Source organism: Pyrus communis, chromosome 10, assembly GCF_041283825.1.
Source record: "Pyrus communis isolate YQ-2024b chromosome 10, ASM4128382v1, whole genome shotgun sequence".
Taxonomy (NCBI): Eukaryota; Viridiplantae; Streptophyta; class Magnoliopsida; order Rosales; family Rosaceae; genus Pyrus; species Pyrus communis.
This window is the reverse complement of record NC_142574.1, coordinates 6038311-6053825: the sequence shown is the minus strand read 5'-3', so window position 1 is coordinate 6053825 and position 15515 is coordinate 6038311. Positions and strand designations below refer to the sequence as shown.

The 15515-nt window shown below is 36.7% G+C and overlaps 1 long non-coding RNA gene and 2 pseudogenes across 4 annotated transcripts; 2 read left to right on the top strand and 1 right to left on the bottom strand.

The window, feature by feature from the left end:
- Positions 1-176: 176 nt before the first annotated feature.
- On the top strand, positions 177-3222 carry LOC148693423 (uncharacterized). 2 transcript variants are annotated; one of them, XR_015952496.1, is made up of 7 exons: positions 177-540; positions 673-704; positions 858-984; positions 1720-1800; positions 1958-2048; positions 2910-2996; positions 3195-3222. It is a non-coding gene; the product is annotated as an uncharacterized LOC148693423 (long non-coding RNA). The 2 variants fall into 2 exon arrangements; XR_015952497.1 differs by lacking the exon at positions 1958-2048 and having other exon boundaries at positions 178-540.
- Positions 3223-7405: 4183 nt separating this feature from the next.
- LOC137729928 (putative receptor-like protein kinase At4g39110 pseudogene) lies at positions 7406-10572 on the top strand (annotated as a pseudogene). Its single transcript, XR_015952494.1, has one exon. The product of XR_015952494.1 is annotated as a putative receptor-like protein kinase At4g39110 pseudogene (transcript).
- Positions 10573-12803: 2231 nt separating this feature from the next.
- On the bottom strand, positions 12804-14217 carry LOC137730047 (putative carboxylesterase 18 pseudogene; annotated as a pseudogene). The gene has a single exon (XR_015952495.1). The product of XR_015952495.1 is annotated as a putative carboxylesterase 18 pseudogene (transcript).
- Positions 14218-15515: the final 1298 nt, after the last annotated feature.

Here is a 15515-nt window from a genome sequence, read left to right as displayed (position 1 = left end):
TTAAAATTACAACTAGAAATTTGATACTTGTGCAACTTTTCAAGTAAAACAAAAAATCAATTAGCTAAAAATATATTTTCATAAGTAAAAAAAATTTATATATACTAAAACCCAAACTTCTGGTTACTGTTCTAGAGCAGTGTGCGGACCAAAATGCCCCTCAATTCGTTAGTTAAGTCAATTTTTTGCCATCTTTGCTACAGTGAAATGGCATCGCTACCCTCCTTTGCCACGCGTTTGTCGTCGATGATTTCAGTAGAGGGTATCCCTTCTTCGTGGACTACAGCTTTTCTCTTTTCTGGACTCTTCTTTCCAATTCTATCTCTGTCTCACAAACCTTCTCTCAATCCTGGCCTTGCTCTCCCATCTCGAGTTCTCTCTGTGTCTCGGCTTTTTCCAAAAAATGGTTAAGTCAGTAAAATTTGTTTAGATCCTTTTGTCGGAGGCTGCAGACGACAACGCTCGCTTGCTAAAAAATAGTCAGTTTGGTCTCGATTTGCAGAAAATTTGGAGCGGATCACGTTTCCTGCTGCCGATTTGGTATGGGCTTTGAATGTTATGTGCTTGGGAGTGTAAATTTGGATTTATAAACGGGTTTTTCATTTAAATTTTTTGGTTGTGATTTTGGGAATTTTGGCCTCAGATTTAATTTGGTTTTCTTTTTGGTTTCAGGAGATCCGGTTTTTCGGGTTTCTGACATTAAGGTGAGGAGTTTTGAAATTCTACGTTTTTTATTCGACTTCCAGCCTGAGATGTAATTTTTTAAAGCTGAAATTTCCGACTTTTTTTTTATTAATCTTAAATCAGATTAGTTAATTATAGTTAAATAAATTTTTTCTTTTCTTTCTGTTATGCAGCTGAAGTAACTAGAGTTGAGAAATAACAATTGGAGCTTAGAGTCTTTGCATATGAAAGTTGAATATGAGCCTTTGAAAGGCTTTGTAAACGTGTTCTCAATTGTAGGGCATTGGATAGCAATTTTGGGTGAGTCTTGATTCCCCAGTGCACATAATTTTGTTTCAATTTATTTGTCTACTTTTGCATTTCTGTGGAATTTTTTGGAAACCCCAATGATTCAGAATTGAAATTTATGTGTAAATTGATAAGTGTGGGTATGTCTAACAGAGTAAGAGCAGTAATCCAGTTTTGTGATCAGTTCGATTTATGGGTTTTGATTCAGTAAGGGGTATGGATAGTGTGTGGACAGAGATTACGCTCTGTGGTGGGCAGAAACTATAGTGTGTCTCCTACGGGGTTGTCTTTTTTGGAATCTCATTGTTTAAATCAGTTGACAAAGTAATTATTGTCCTCACATGTCTTCGTAAACTACTCATGAAATTAACATTGGGACGATTATGGGATCCTCTACTTTACACCTCTACTTGCACATTTATTTATTCGTATTTAGAGTGTTGATGATTTAGTCAAAGAGTTAGTGCATGGTCTTAATATGCTTAAATTCTTTTTTTTTTTTTTACAATAATTTTTGTTATTCTTTTCCGTTTAGTTCATTTGAATTCGTTTTTAAAGTCCATTTGATCAATAAGTGTAAAAACTGAACAGCTTTTCTGAATGTATTTTATTGGACTTTGGTGAACAAATGTATCTTTGTTGATCAATCTTATCTTTGTGTGGTCCTTCTCTTGATGTTATAAATATTCAAGGCTGCAATTTTTTTCTATCTTTGTGATATTAATTTTTTTTTGGTCATGATTGCAGGTTTTTATAAAAATTCACCTTCAAAGATTGAGTAAAAATATATAAAGGTTGTTGGTGATCGGTATAAAGACAATAAAAAAGGTATGAATAAAATGTTTGAGATTATATGATTTGATTTGATTTTGTAATGTACAAAATTCTTTTTATATTTTTCAGATTAAATAGGTTTAGGACTGTATTGGTTAAATCTAATTAAATTTTTGGAATTTTCTATGAACAATATTTTGTTTCATTACAGGGTTTGGTGGTTCTACTTTGGGTTGAGAAAGGAAAAAAAAAAAAAAGAAGACCATTTTGTTGGCAATCAATATAAAGACATAATACAAAAGGTATTCTTTGATGATATCATTTGGTTTCAATTTGTGACCTATGATTTGCAATATGAATTAATAATCTGAACAAAATTTGTTCGCGCTTATTATCTATTCTCTTCTTTCCATATATATATTTTTTTCCATGTTTGATTTTGAATAAATTAACATTTGTTTCTGATGTAAGCGACAATTTATAATAGATCTTTATGTCCTGAGTTTCTTTTTAGGCTTAATTTTTGTTAATCATATAGTTGGTTTTCTTTATAATTGTCAAGATGATGATTTAATTTATTCATTGTTTTCAAGGCATGGTATACATATTTATATTCTTATTATCGATTTATTTCTATGTGTGTAGTTGCATGGGCTTATTTAGAGAAGCCTGTATTTATCAGTATTTATTTGCCCTGTATTAGATGTATTTTACAGCATCTGCGAGTTATTGTACAAAAATGGGGTCCATATGGTTTTGTTTTGTATGGAAATTTGAATAGTTTGATTCTAACGTACTAATGCTGACTCATTTTTATTTTTACATTATATCTCTATATTACATAGAGACACCAAACCAAATATATCTGATCCATCTTTCTACAACATTCTTTTTTCATTTTTTTTGCAAAAACAATGTTTTAGAACTAACTACCAATTGATAATATTAGATTACATTTGACCAAAGAAACAATAATATATTATCACTGTCAATGATATCCATTGTGAGTATCTTTAGGAGGAAAAGAGAAGAGGAGAAAACACGTACATATTCTTCCTTTTTCTTTCTATGTGTTTTTGGGTGGAGGATATGAGAGATTGTTGGTGTTTGGCTTCTGTGGCTATGTTTGACTGTTTTTGTATTGATATTGTTATTCCTTTCAGGGTTGAGAGATCAACACAGAAAGCGTAAGAAATAGATGAACAAAGCAGATTGAGCTGAATAATCTCGATCAAACAACAATCATAATTGTAAGCTCAAGAGTAATTGTTTTTGTGTTAGTTGCATGTCTTAGTAGTTAGCAATCCTTTCCTTTACATTTGATGAAATCATTTATGCATTACTGAAGCTTTGTTATGCACCTAGCTCTATGCTTCTCTTGCCTACTATCGTTTTCTACTATTGAAATACAACTTTATACATGTTTTATAAACTTTTAAAACCCGCAGCAACGCGCGGGCTCTATTACTAGTATCAACTATAAATTGAACACTTATTGTTTCTAGAACTGAACACGGAGTTATCATTATTTCTTAAACTGAACATTGGTACTATCACTGTTTCTTAAACTGAACACTGATTATTTCTAACACGGGTACCACCACTATTTTTAAACTAATTATTTTTTAAACTGAACATTGATTATTTCTAACACGGGTACTATCACTATTTTTAAACTGAACACTGAATATTTGTCACATATGCCCTAGACCCGAAATCAGTGGCAAAATGGACCATGCACCTGACACACGGGTAAAAGAAACTCAATAAAACTCTTTTTATTTAGACATATATTTTTAAAATACGGGGTGTCACACTATTTCTTAAACTGACTATTTATGAAACTGAACACAAGTACTAAACTATTTTTGAAACTGAACACTAACTATTTATAGAACTAAAGATGGGTACTATCACTATTTCTAAAACTGAACACTGACAGTTTCTTAAGCTGAACACAAGTACTACATTATTTATGAAACTGAGCACGATAACTATTTATGAAACTGAACACGAGAACTATTTATAAAACTGAACGCCGATACTATTTATGAAACTAAACACGAAAACTATTTATGAAACTGAACACAAATACTATTTATGAAACGGAACACGAAAACTATTTATGAAATTGAACTTGAAAACTATTTTTCACGGTCAGATCATAAACAACAAGTGATGTAAGAAACATAGAGTTTTAGTATGACGCGGAAAATCAGTCACTCAAAATCCCTATGAACTTGTTGAACATATCAATAAGACAAATTGATCTTCTTTTAATGAAAATGAACAATGATTATTACTATTTCTTAAAGTGAACATCGATTATTTCTTAAATTGAACACTAATACTATTACTATTTCGTAAACTGAACATTGGTACTATCACTATTTCTTAAACTAAACACAAACTATTTCTAGAATTGAACATTCATTGTTTCTTAAACTGAACACTGATACTATCACTATTTTGTAAACTGACCACAAACTATTTCTAGAACTAAACATGATAATATCACTATTTCTTAAAGTGAGCACCGATTATTTCTTAAAGTAAACACTGGTACTATCACTATTTCTTAAACTGAACACAGACTATTTCTAGAATTGAACATTCACTATTTCTTAAACTGAACACTTATACTATCACTATTTTGTAAATTGACCACAAACTATTTCTAGAACTACACACAATATTATCGCTATTTCTTAAAGTGAGCACTGATTATTTCTTAAACTGAACACTGGTACTATCACTATTTCGTAAACTAAACACTGGTACTATCACTATTTCTTAAACTGAACACAGACTATTTCTTAAACTAAACATTGGTACTATCACTATTTTGTAAACTGACCACAAACTATTTCTAGAACTAAACACGATACAATCACTATTTTTTAAAGTGAGCAGTGACTATTTCTTAAATTGAATACTGGTACTATCACTATTTCGTAAACTGACCACTAACTATTTACAGAACTAAACACATAATATCACTATTTCTTAAAGTGAACACTTAAACTAAACATTGGTACTATCACTATTTTCTAAACTGAACACTGGTACATCACTATTTCTTAAATTGAACGCATACTATTTCTAGAATTGAACATTGCGTATTTCTTAAACTGAACACTGATACTATCACTATTTCATAAACTGACCACTAACTATTTCCAAAACTAAACACGATAATATCACTATTTCTTAAAGTGAGCATTGACTATTTCTTAAACTGAATACCGGTACTATCAATATTTCGTAAACTAAATGCTAACTATTTCTAGAACTAAATACGGGTACTATCATTATTTTTTAAATTGAACACTAACTACTTAAACTAAACATTTATACTATCATTATTTCTTAAACTGAAACCATAAAAACTATTTGGCTTTCTACTTGCGAATTTTCGCAGGCATGCTCGTTCTTTAAAAATTTCCATATATTTAATCCAATGTTTAAGATAGTTTAAGCTTTGAAAATTCCATTAAACTCCTAAAATTTTCATGTGTAGAAAATAGTCGAAAATAACGACGCGGTATATATCATTTAGCAGCATTACCAATCTCCTACCAAATACTTGCTCAATACCATATAATAAGGCTAACAAAAAAAAAAAATCCAAATTTGAAGTCTGTATATCTTAACTTGAAATCGCTTGAATTATTCATTCAACAACGAGATGAAATAGATGGTCTATTTTGTATTTTTAATATGTCAAGTTGATGCACATCTTTTGGCTTACCTTTTACAAGACTATTGTTCTTTTGTTCATAAGAAAAGAGAATTTCACTGTACTTCATGGGAAATTACAGAAGTAGCAAGTAGGAAACGCAAACGCTATTCCAACTCCATCAGGCACCCTTATGTCTCCATCTCTCGAGTCGAGCTCAATCTCTGGCGGGTATTGTTTGGTCTGGAGTGCGGAAAACAACGACTTATTAAATAAAGTTATTACATGGTTTTTGGTTAACTTTCAAAGTTTTCAATCTCTTTTAATTAGTTTTCCTTTTCTTATTTACAAGTGAGGAGTAATATCACTAGATCATATTACTAAGTGGTAGCAAACTCTTCTTTTTGTATAGGATTAATAAAATTATAATAAAAAACCCTAGAAAGTAAATTAGATTAATTATTTTTTTATCCAAGGTGAACACATTACTAGTTAGTAGAATTTGTATAAAATAAAACTTCTAAGTAGATGATGTATTACCCTTGAATCTTGTCAATAGTTAGTTCGATGTTAAATTGTTAATTTATTTCCTCATTTCTTAGTTAAAATATAGAACGTTGTTATTCACACACTTCTTTTTACTTCTCACAAACACTATGTTAAATTGTGTACTTTAATGTTCTTAAATTTATTCGATCTGACATCTGTGTAAATTAAAAGAATGTTTGAAAAGTACAAAAAAAAAAAAAAAGGTGTATATCACTATCCTAAATATATTGTTATATAGATTCTCGTATAATGTGCATATTACATCCAGACATACATATTGTTTAAAAAAAATATGATTATTTTGTATACTTCAGAAGAATTCGCTAAAATATACTATTTTTATTTAAATCATACATAACATATACGCATGAACCCACTTTTTACGTTTAATCCCCAATTTTTTCCTTGTTCTTTTTTATAAGGCTTAATCAACACCAAAAATCTGCCGAGTGCTCACATTTTACTTTTGGCGTTAGAACTGTGATTTGTACTCAGTGATCAAAGCCGCATGACAGTGAATTGTAATTGAAAAAGTATCTTTTAACTAATTAATTTATTATTATTTTTATAACTAACAATCAATCAATGATCTAGCTCACAGAACTCATGCCTACGAGGTCAAACAAGAAAACATTTCTAGTAGCGGGAGGCAAAAGATCTATCCCACAACTCAACTTCATGTGCATTATAGCCGCGACCGGTTATAGCATCAGCTAAGAAGTTAACCTCTCTCGAAGCACATGTGTCCAAGAAATATGTGAAAACGTCGAGCAATTTGTTTGTATTTTAAATAATACATCTAAAATCTTCATGAAATAACGTAATTTTAAAGGATAATTGATAATTTATTTGGGGTCCCCTTCAATGCAAACTTGTTTGAAACTTTTCCTTGTGTGTGAGGATAAATCATGCTGCGGCCTGTTAACCTTTGGCTGAGCATCAAAGTTCAGTTTGAAGTGGCAGATTAAGATTTTAGGTTGGAAAAACTCATCACCGCATAAAGCAGAGCGGCGTGAATGCATGCAAAAAATGAAAAAGGTTGTGCAGACATCACTCCGTAAAATTTTCTGGTTGCCTACTTTGCCATGCCAGAGACCTTTTACTCTACTTGATCACTCATAGATGGAAAGAAATGTTGGTGTCTAGGCCAAACTAGTTCCTCAAAACCCAAGGCCTTTTTTTAGATGCAAATTAACAGAAGAGAGAGAGAGGTTGAAATAATGTTAGAACTTAGACCAATTCAAAGTGAGTCCAACCGTTAATTCAATGTTAGTATTAGTCCAACCGTTAATTATTTTTCTACTTCTAAATAAAGGCACCAAAACAAACAAAGCTTCCAAAAGCCAAAATCTTTGTCCACAAACGTTGCCTCTTTCTTGGGAACTCACAGCCTATCTGGGTTGTCACCTCCTTCCCTCCACTTATAATCTAAACAAAACACCAACCACGGCTTTGTAGAAAAAATAAAAACCCAAAAATAAAGTAAAAAAGTAAAAAGAAAAAAAAAATTACCAACTACAGTTAGTTTTAGACCCCTTTTTCAATTACATTTGCCAACCTTTTGTGCTCAAACCTCATCCCGCCCAGGAGGGATGGAGATAGAAAAATAACCAACCAAACAAAACCCAATCTTTTTCTATCCTCCTTGCCATCACCACTTTCGACATCGATGGCTCTCCTCCTGGTCCTTCTTTTCTCCCTCCTTGCCTCCCCCACCTTCGTCCTCTCAGCGTCCTCCCCACCATTTACTCCCCAAGATAACTTCCTCATCGATTGTGGCGCCACCAACAAGGCCACCCTCCCCGATGGGAGAGCCTTCAAAACTGAATCAGAATCCACGCAGCAGTTGAAGGCAGACGATGACAACAAGGTCTTTGTCGACAAGGCAGACGTGCCTTCCCCTCTTTATTTGACTGCCAGGATTTTCAAGAGCGATGCCACTTACACGTTCCACATGGCAAGGCCGGGATGGCATTGGATTCGTCTTCATTTCTACCCACTAAGCAACTCGGTGTTCGATCTTCAAAAGGCTACATTCAATGTCATGACGCAAAAGTACACTCTGCTGCACAGCTTCAATGTGGACGAGAACAAGAACAACACCAAGAACCAAATTTTTATGAAGGAGTACCTTTTGAACATAACCGAGCAGCAATTCTCCATCAAGTTCTCTCCCATGAAGAACTCTGCGGCGTTCATCAATGCCATTGAGGTGGTTTCAGCTCCTGATAATTTGATCACCGACACGGCCAACAACCTTCAACCGGCGAGCCAATTTCAAGGGCTATCCAAATTCGGGTACGAAACAATGTACAGGCTTAACATGGGAGGACCCCTTGTCACATCCGCAAATGACACATTAGGACGCTCTTGGTTGCCCGATGACGCATACATCAAGTCCAAAAATATGGCCAAGGCTACGTCGGTTGGGACTAGTACGGTCAAGTATCCCGATGGACTAACCCCCCAAATCGCGCCACCAACTATTTATGCAACCGTCGTGCAAATGGCTGATGCTATTGTGAGCAATCAAAATTTCAACATAACATGGAATTTCCAGGCGGAAAATGCATTTGCCTACTTAATTCGATTACATTTTTGTGACATTGTAAGCAAGTCGCTTGGTAACCTCTACTTCAATGTGTACATTAACGGGAACATGGCGATAAGCGATTTGGATTTGTCACACACTGTCAACGGTTTGGCAATTCCGTACTATAAGGACATTGTCGTAAATGCTTCCTTGGTATCCGATGGGTTATCAGTCCAGATTGGTCCTTCAAGAATGGACAATGGTGCACCAAATGCCATTTTGAATGGTTTGGAGGTGATGAAACTAAGCAATTCTGTGGACAGTTTGGATGGTGAATTCGGGGTTGATGGAAAGAAAGTGGAAACAGGCGGCAGCGGGCCTCACAAGGGTGCGGTGGCTGCAGTTGGGTTTGGTTTGATGTTCGGGGCCTTTGTAGGGCTTGGAGCAATGGTTTACAAATGGCGAAAGAGACCTCAAGATTGGCAAAAGAGGAACAGCTTCTCTTCTTGGCTACTTCCTGTCCAAGCCGGTGACACTAGCTTCATGTCGAGCAAGACCTCAAGCAACATGTACAACTCCACTTTAGGCCTTGGCCGCTACTTCACTTTTCAGGAGTTACAAGAAGCCACCAACAACTTTGACTCGAGTAAGATCATTGGTGTTGGTGGATTCGGCAATGTGTATCTTTGCGTTATTGATGACGGGACTAGCGTGGCTGTCAAGCGAGGCAACCCCCAATCCGAACAAGGCATTACAGAGTTTCAGACAGAGATCCAGATGTTGTCCAAGTTAAGGCACAGGCATTTGGTGTCACTAATTGGCTACTGTGACGAAAACTCAGAAATGATCTTAGTTTATGAGTACATGTCTAATGGACCCTTCCGCGATCATCTCTATGGCAAGGACTTGCCTCCGTTGTCATGGAAGCAAAGACTAGAAATCTGTATCGGGGCAGCTCGCGGGCTTCATTACCTTCACACTGGAACAACACAAGGCATTATTCACCGCGACGTTAAAACAACTAACATTTTGCTTGATGATCAACTCACTGCCAAGGTTGCTGATTTCGGTCTTTCCAAAGACGCAACCATGGGACAGAACTACGTCAGCACTGCCGTGAAGGGAAGCTTCGGGTACTTAGACCCTGAATATTTCAGGAGGCAGCAGTTGACAGACAAGTCGGATGTGTACTCGTTTGGGGTTGTTTTACTTGAAGCACTGTGTGCAAGGCCTGCTATAGACCCGGCACTTCCGAGGGAGCAAGTGAACTTGGCTGACTGGGGAATGCAGTGGAAGAGGAAAGGACTTCTCGAAAAGATCATTGATCCTCTCCTCGTTGGATCCATTGACCCTGAATCAATGAAGAAGTTTGGCGAGGCTGCAGAGAAGTGTTTGGAAGAACATGGTGTGGACAGGCCCACAATGGGAGATGTGTTGTGGAACTTGGAGTATGCTCTGCAACTTCAAGAGGCATTCACTCAAGGAAAGCCTGAGGATGAAAGTAGCAGCGTTGTGCTGCCTTCCACTGAGGTCGATGCCGCTGCGACATCCCCTGCTGCTGCTGCGATTCCTCCCCCTAGTACCCCAACTCCCGCTATCCGCCCGGCTACCATCCATGAAGGCGACAAGGGTTCAACTAATGCTCACCCCATTAATGACCACTCGGGAACTGATATATTGGCTCAATTTTCCAATCTAAATGGTAGGTAAATTCATAAAATTTGGTTCACCAAATGAAAGACGATGATCTATAGTATTTGTAGCCATGGTGGCCTAATCTACTCTTGCTAATAATTTGGTCCTTCCTTTTTTTCTCTCTAATTTTGTTCGGGGTATTGGGTTTCCAAGATCGTAACAAAACTTTTTTAAGTTTATACAATATGATGATGTACTGGATGAGGAAATTATATAATATTTTAGTGTAATATTTTGTAATTTATTTGTAGCATAGATTAGACTGAATATATGTGTGATTAGGGATTTAATCATATTGCAATAGACAGCAAAGTGAAAATGTATGATGCTTATCATTGGTTTTACAAGAAATAAAACCTCATTGCAAAGATGCAAATATGACCCAAAGCTTTTGAGATTGCCCTTATTGGCAAACAAACAAATGTTAAGATATCATAAATTGATCAAGAAATTCGAAACACTCATAAAACTTAGGTAGGGAGTTTGACCAGTTAGATAGTTTGACACTCCCACAAATAACGAGTCACGTTGTATTTAAGTACCATTCGACCTCGCACAGATATAACTTCCCATTCAATTGAGTTCACCGCCGATTAGGTTCCTATTGAATGCTTTATTCACCGACACTCTCTCAAATAATGGGTTACACTGCATTTAAGAACCATTCGGTCTCATACAAATTGAGCTTCCAATTGCATCCAATCCAATAGGATAACTCACCATAAAGGAATAAGGAAATAAAATATAACAGTAGAAACCTAAGCATTACAGAAGCGAAGACTGCAAAGAAAAGAAAAGAATTATATTTATTTATTGGATTCCCATCCCAACTCCACCTTACGGGTTATTGCCCAGAAATCCCACCTACAAGAAGTCCTTGTTTTGGCTAACGTACCCCTTACTTTCTAATTTCTTTAAATTTTCATCCTCCAATTTTCAACAAATACAAGTACAAATGAGTTCAAACAGAAGCATCGAAATCCTTGACCTGAGAAGTGAGCTGGTTGGATCTGGAAATTCCGGAAACACATAAGACTACGCATGGATCATGTTTGGATACTCGATTAGCTTAGCCTCCTTCCCGGATTCTTCAACCTCATGGCAATTAAAGACTTTGCACATGAAGTTTCGTTCTGTTTGTGAAGTGTCATAACACTTCGGTAGTGCTTCAGGTACCGGTCTAGGTCTAAATCTCCCTTGAACGGCATTGGTAACTTGGAAACCAATGTTAATACCAGCAATATTCATTAAAGAAAAAGCATGAATTTGTGCTAAACTAATGTCAACGATTCATCTAAAAAAGAAAGCATGGATATGTCCTAAATTCATATCAACAATTCATCTGAAAAAAAAAAAAAAAAAAAAAAAAAAAAAATCATATGAATGGTGAATTAGGTCTCTTGAACTATTGCATGTTCTTAAGTATGTGCCTATGAGAAGAACCAAAAACTAAATATACCTGATGCATTTACCTTGTGTCTCAATTGAGCATATGAAATACGACATGTTCTATGAGAGGCACCTCATTGGGAACGATTAGCTTTATTTGCCTCAGAACATTCTGTTTGATTCAGTTAAGATAAATTCCTATTAAAACTTTGTACTCATATTTTTTTTACCTTTACTTTCGGAAGACCCCGATACTTTATTAGTATTCCATTGCTCTGCAGTGACCCAAGGAGTGATGGCTAAACGTTGTTCATCAGTCTCATACTTGTCATACCATCTTTGCTTTACTCGACACTTACAATCTCTCCATCTATTACCGACTATACTTAAGCAATAAAGACTATATACGTCAGGAGCATCTGTGTTATCCTACAATGATAGATAATAACAATTAATCAAATTAAGGAATCATGTCATGATTCCTAAATTAGAAAATTCATGCAAAAATTCATCTCCTTGCAGAGCCAATAAAATTAACAAACAATCATAGAAACCAATTAATTACCCAATCAGAAAAACCTATCTACCAAAATTGAGTATTTAAAAAACCCTAAAGTATTACAAAAATAATAACCCAATAGAAGAATCCATTGTTTATTTGATCAAAATTGAGTTGAATTGTCTCATTGAATTTGGTGGAACCCTAGACCATAATTAGAACAACTAGAAGAAAAAGAGAGCGAGAGAGAGTAGAAAGCCCTACGAGAGAGGAAGATTGAGTAGAAAACCTTATGAAAACTTGGACTGCTTGTGGATTACATCAGATTTAGGGCTAATTGAACATTGACAATAGAAAGCCTTAGACAGTTTTGTGGTCTACTCATGATGCAAGGTAAAACTATATTCACGTGGAAACATAAATTAACCATATTCAATAGGACAAGGACATGTAAACAATACTAAGTATAACTGTTTTACACTTGCATCATGAGTAGACCACAAAACTACCTAAGGCTTTCTACTGCCAATATTTAGGTGTCATTATTTTGTCTGCCCTTCTGTTTAGGTGTCATTCTCGTCTCTTTCTAAATACTCCCTCATCGAGATCATTGAGGAGGATTCCAAGGTCTTGTTATCTTCGATCACTAGAGCAACTGTGGCCCATACTCACCGCCAAAACAACGAAGCTGCTCACCGTTTGAAAACCAAATCTCTAATTAAACTAAAATTTTAGTATTAATTCTCATATATTCAACATGACTATCATACAGCAAAGACATAGTGGTACTAGATAACAACGAAACCATTTCCCAAGGTAGAATACAAAGTCAAGTCAAATTCACACGGAAGCAATGAAATCTTTGACTTGGTTAATCAGCTGGTTAGACTCTGTTAATTCCGGAAACACATAAAATGCATGGACCATGTTTGGATACTCGATTAGTTTCGCCTCCTTCCCCGATTTCTTCAACCACTGGTAGTACCTCCTCTGCCTGTCTTGTAGCGGATCCAATCCCCCAGTGAATACAATCGTCTTCGGATACTCCAGGCCCGATATGTCCACCGCGTTTGGCCCACTCACGTTCGCCGCCTCGTGGTCCCGGTTCGACCCGTCAGGCAAAAACACCTTCCACAGCCAGTCCGTTCGGGCCACCGATACCAGAGGAGCTCCGTGTAGCCGGATTTCAGACTCAACCCGCTCCTCTCCCCCGAAAAACGGTTGTATCGATATCAACCCCACAGGTTTCACGACCCGCATTCGATCCTTCTCGCGGGCGGCCCGAACCGCCACGTGGTGGGCCAGGTTGGCTCCGGCGCTGTCCCCGGCCAAGAAGATTCTGGATCTGTTTGCGTTTTTGGGGAGGACGTCGTCGTTTTGGTCGAGGAAGGTAAGGACATCGAACCCGTCGTCGTATGGGGAAGGGTACCGGTGTTCGGGGCAGAGGCGGTAATTGACAGAGACGACAACAGCCGGGAATTTCCGAGCAAACTTGCGGCAAACGGCGTCGTATGCGAATGAGGCAGGGCTGAGGAAGGTGAATCCTCCGCCGTGGAAGAATACGATGATGGGTAGATCAGATGGAGTCGACAACGTGGACTGGGGGACGAAGAGGCGGAACCAGAGTTTGCGAGCGGGTTCCACAGTGACGTCGGATGAGGTGACGCCTCTGACGGGAGCGGCAGGGGTGGCGGAGGACTTGAAATCGAGGATGTTCATGAGACGACGATTGACGGTGCCGTCAGCGCGGCGGGCAGCGTCCGTTATTTTGGACAGAACGGACAACGACACCCGCGTCCTCCACGGCAGAGAAGTCCATGACGGTGCGGTTTTTTGAGTATTGGAGTCCAACGACGTCGTCATGGTGGGGAATCGAATCGCCGATAGAAAGTGGAACGAAACTCTGTTGGTGGCGGTTTTTCAACTGAAAATATAGACGAAGACTCGAGAGTGCAGCGAACAGGCCAACCAATTGCTACCTAATAAAGCGGGGTTAGACTTATGGTACGAGGGATGTTGATATGTTTTTACAAATCTTTTCGATTTTTGAAAATAATGAATAACTGGCTTGTTACTAGTTGTTTTTTTTTTTAATAAATAAAGCGGGCCCACAATTATTGTGCCGTTTTCACTATAGTTAGGTCGTATGTCCACATCGTAATAGGGACGGTGGGTTTAAGTAAAACGGAATATCATTAAACTGTAATAATAAGTGACTCTTCACTGTAAAGTTGATATTGGAAGATTGAGTATTGAATTGGAATCATAGAAAATTGGTAGTATGGTTGAATTAGTAGATGGCGATAGACTGGAAAATTGAGATTGAGTATTGAATTGGAACCATAGAAGATATGGAAATGATTCGATCACGTAAAGCAAAATTGTAAAGACAGTGAGTCCCCAGCTACATTAATACGATGCTGATTGATGGGTTGGGGAGGTTACTCAGGTTAGCGTAGATATTTTACAATTACATTTCGTGACAAATTGAACCATACACGTAACAATTATTTATTAGCCAAATATTGCCATCGAGACTACATTTTGGTTGTAAAGCCATCTCCAACCGATCCGGTTAGAGGGCTAGAAGGCTGAAAATAATTCGAAATGATACGAAAATCATCTCTAATCAAGAGCCAGGTCAAAGGGCTTATGGGCCCTACCGAGCCAAAAAAGGAGAAAAGAACTAACCGGCTAGCCCAACCCAGCCAGCCAGCCAGCCGGCCAGCCGGCCCGGGGCTGGCAAAAATTTTGAATCCAACGGTAACTAACATCAGTTACCGTTGGGTTGGATTTGAATTTTTTTTTTTCGACCAAATTTTTTTGAAAAAAATTTAAAAAATTGCCCTTTTTTTCCTTATAAATATCTAAGTCATTCCTACATAATTTTCACCATTCCATATTATCTCACTTCATTCTATTTCAATTCTTCACATTCTATTTTCTTACCTCTTCCAATAATATTTCCTTTAATTTTTTCAATAATTTTGAAATGGCCACATCTGTAATGAAAGGTAGGGCTTGGATCCGAAAAGAAGATGAAGCTCTTTGTAAGGCTTATAGATGAGTCTCGAAAGATAGTGTGACTTCTCAAACAAGTGAAGGTGTTTGGACTCATGTGTTCAAAAAATACTATGAGTTCTACAAAGGCACCACTCCACCGAATACTCGAAACCACGAGAGTTGTTCTTCAAGATTGAAGAAACATCTTCATCCAAGTTTGAATAAATGGCATAAAACACTGTTAACATCCGTAAGTAGACATGAAAGCAACGCCAATTACTACGACGAAGTAAGTGTTTTCACAATTTATTTTAAATATTTAATTATATTACATTTAATTTCATAAATTAATTTCCTTTAATTTTTGTAATTATATTTTCTATGTATGCCAAGCGGAGGAATTGTATATGGAGGGCAACTCG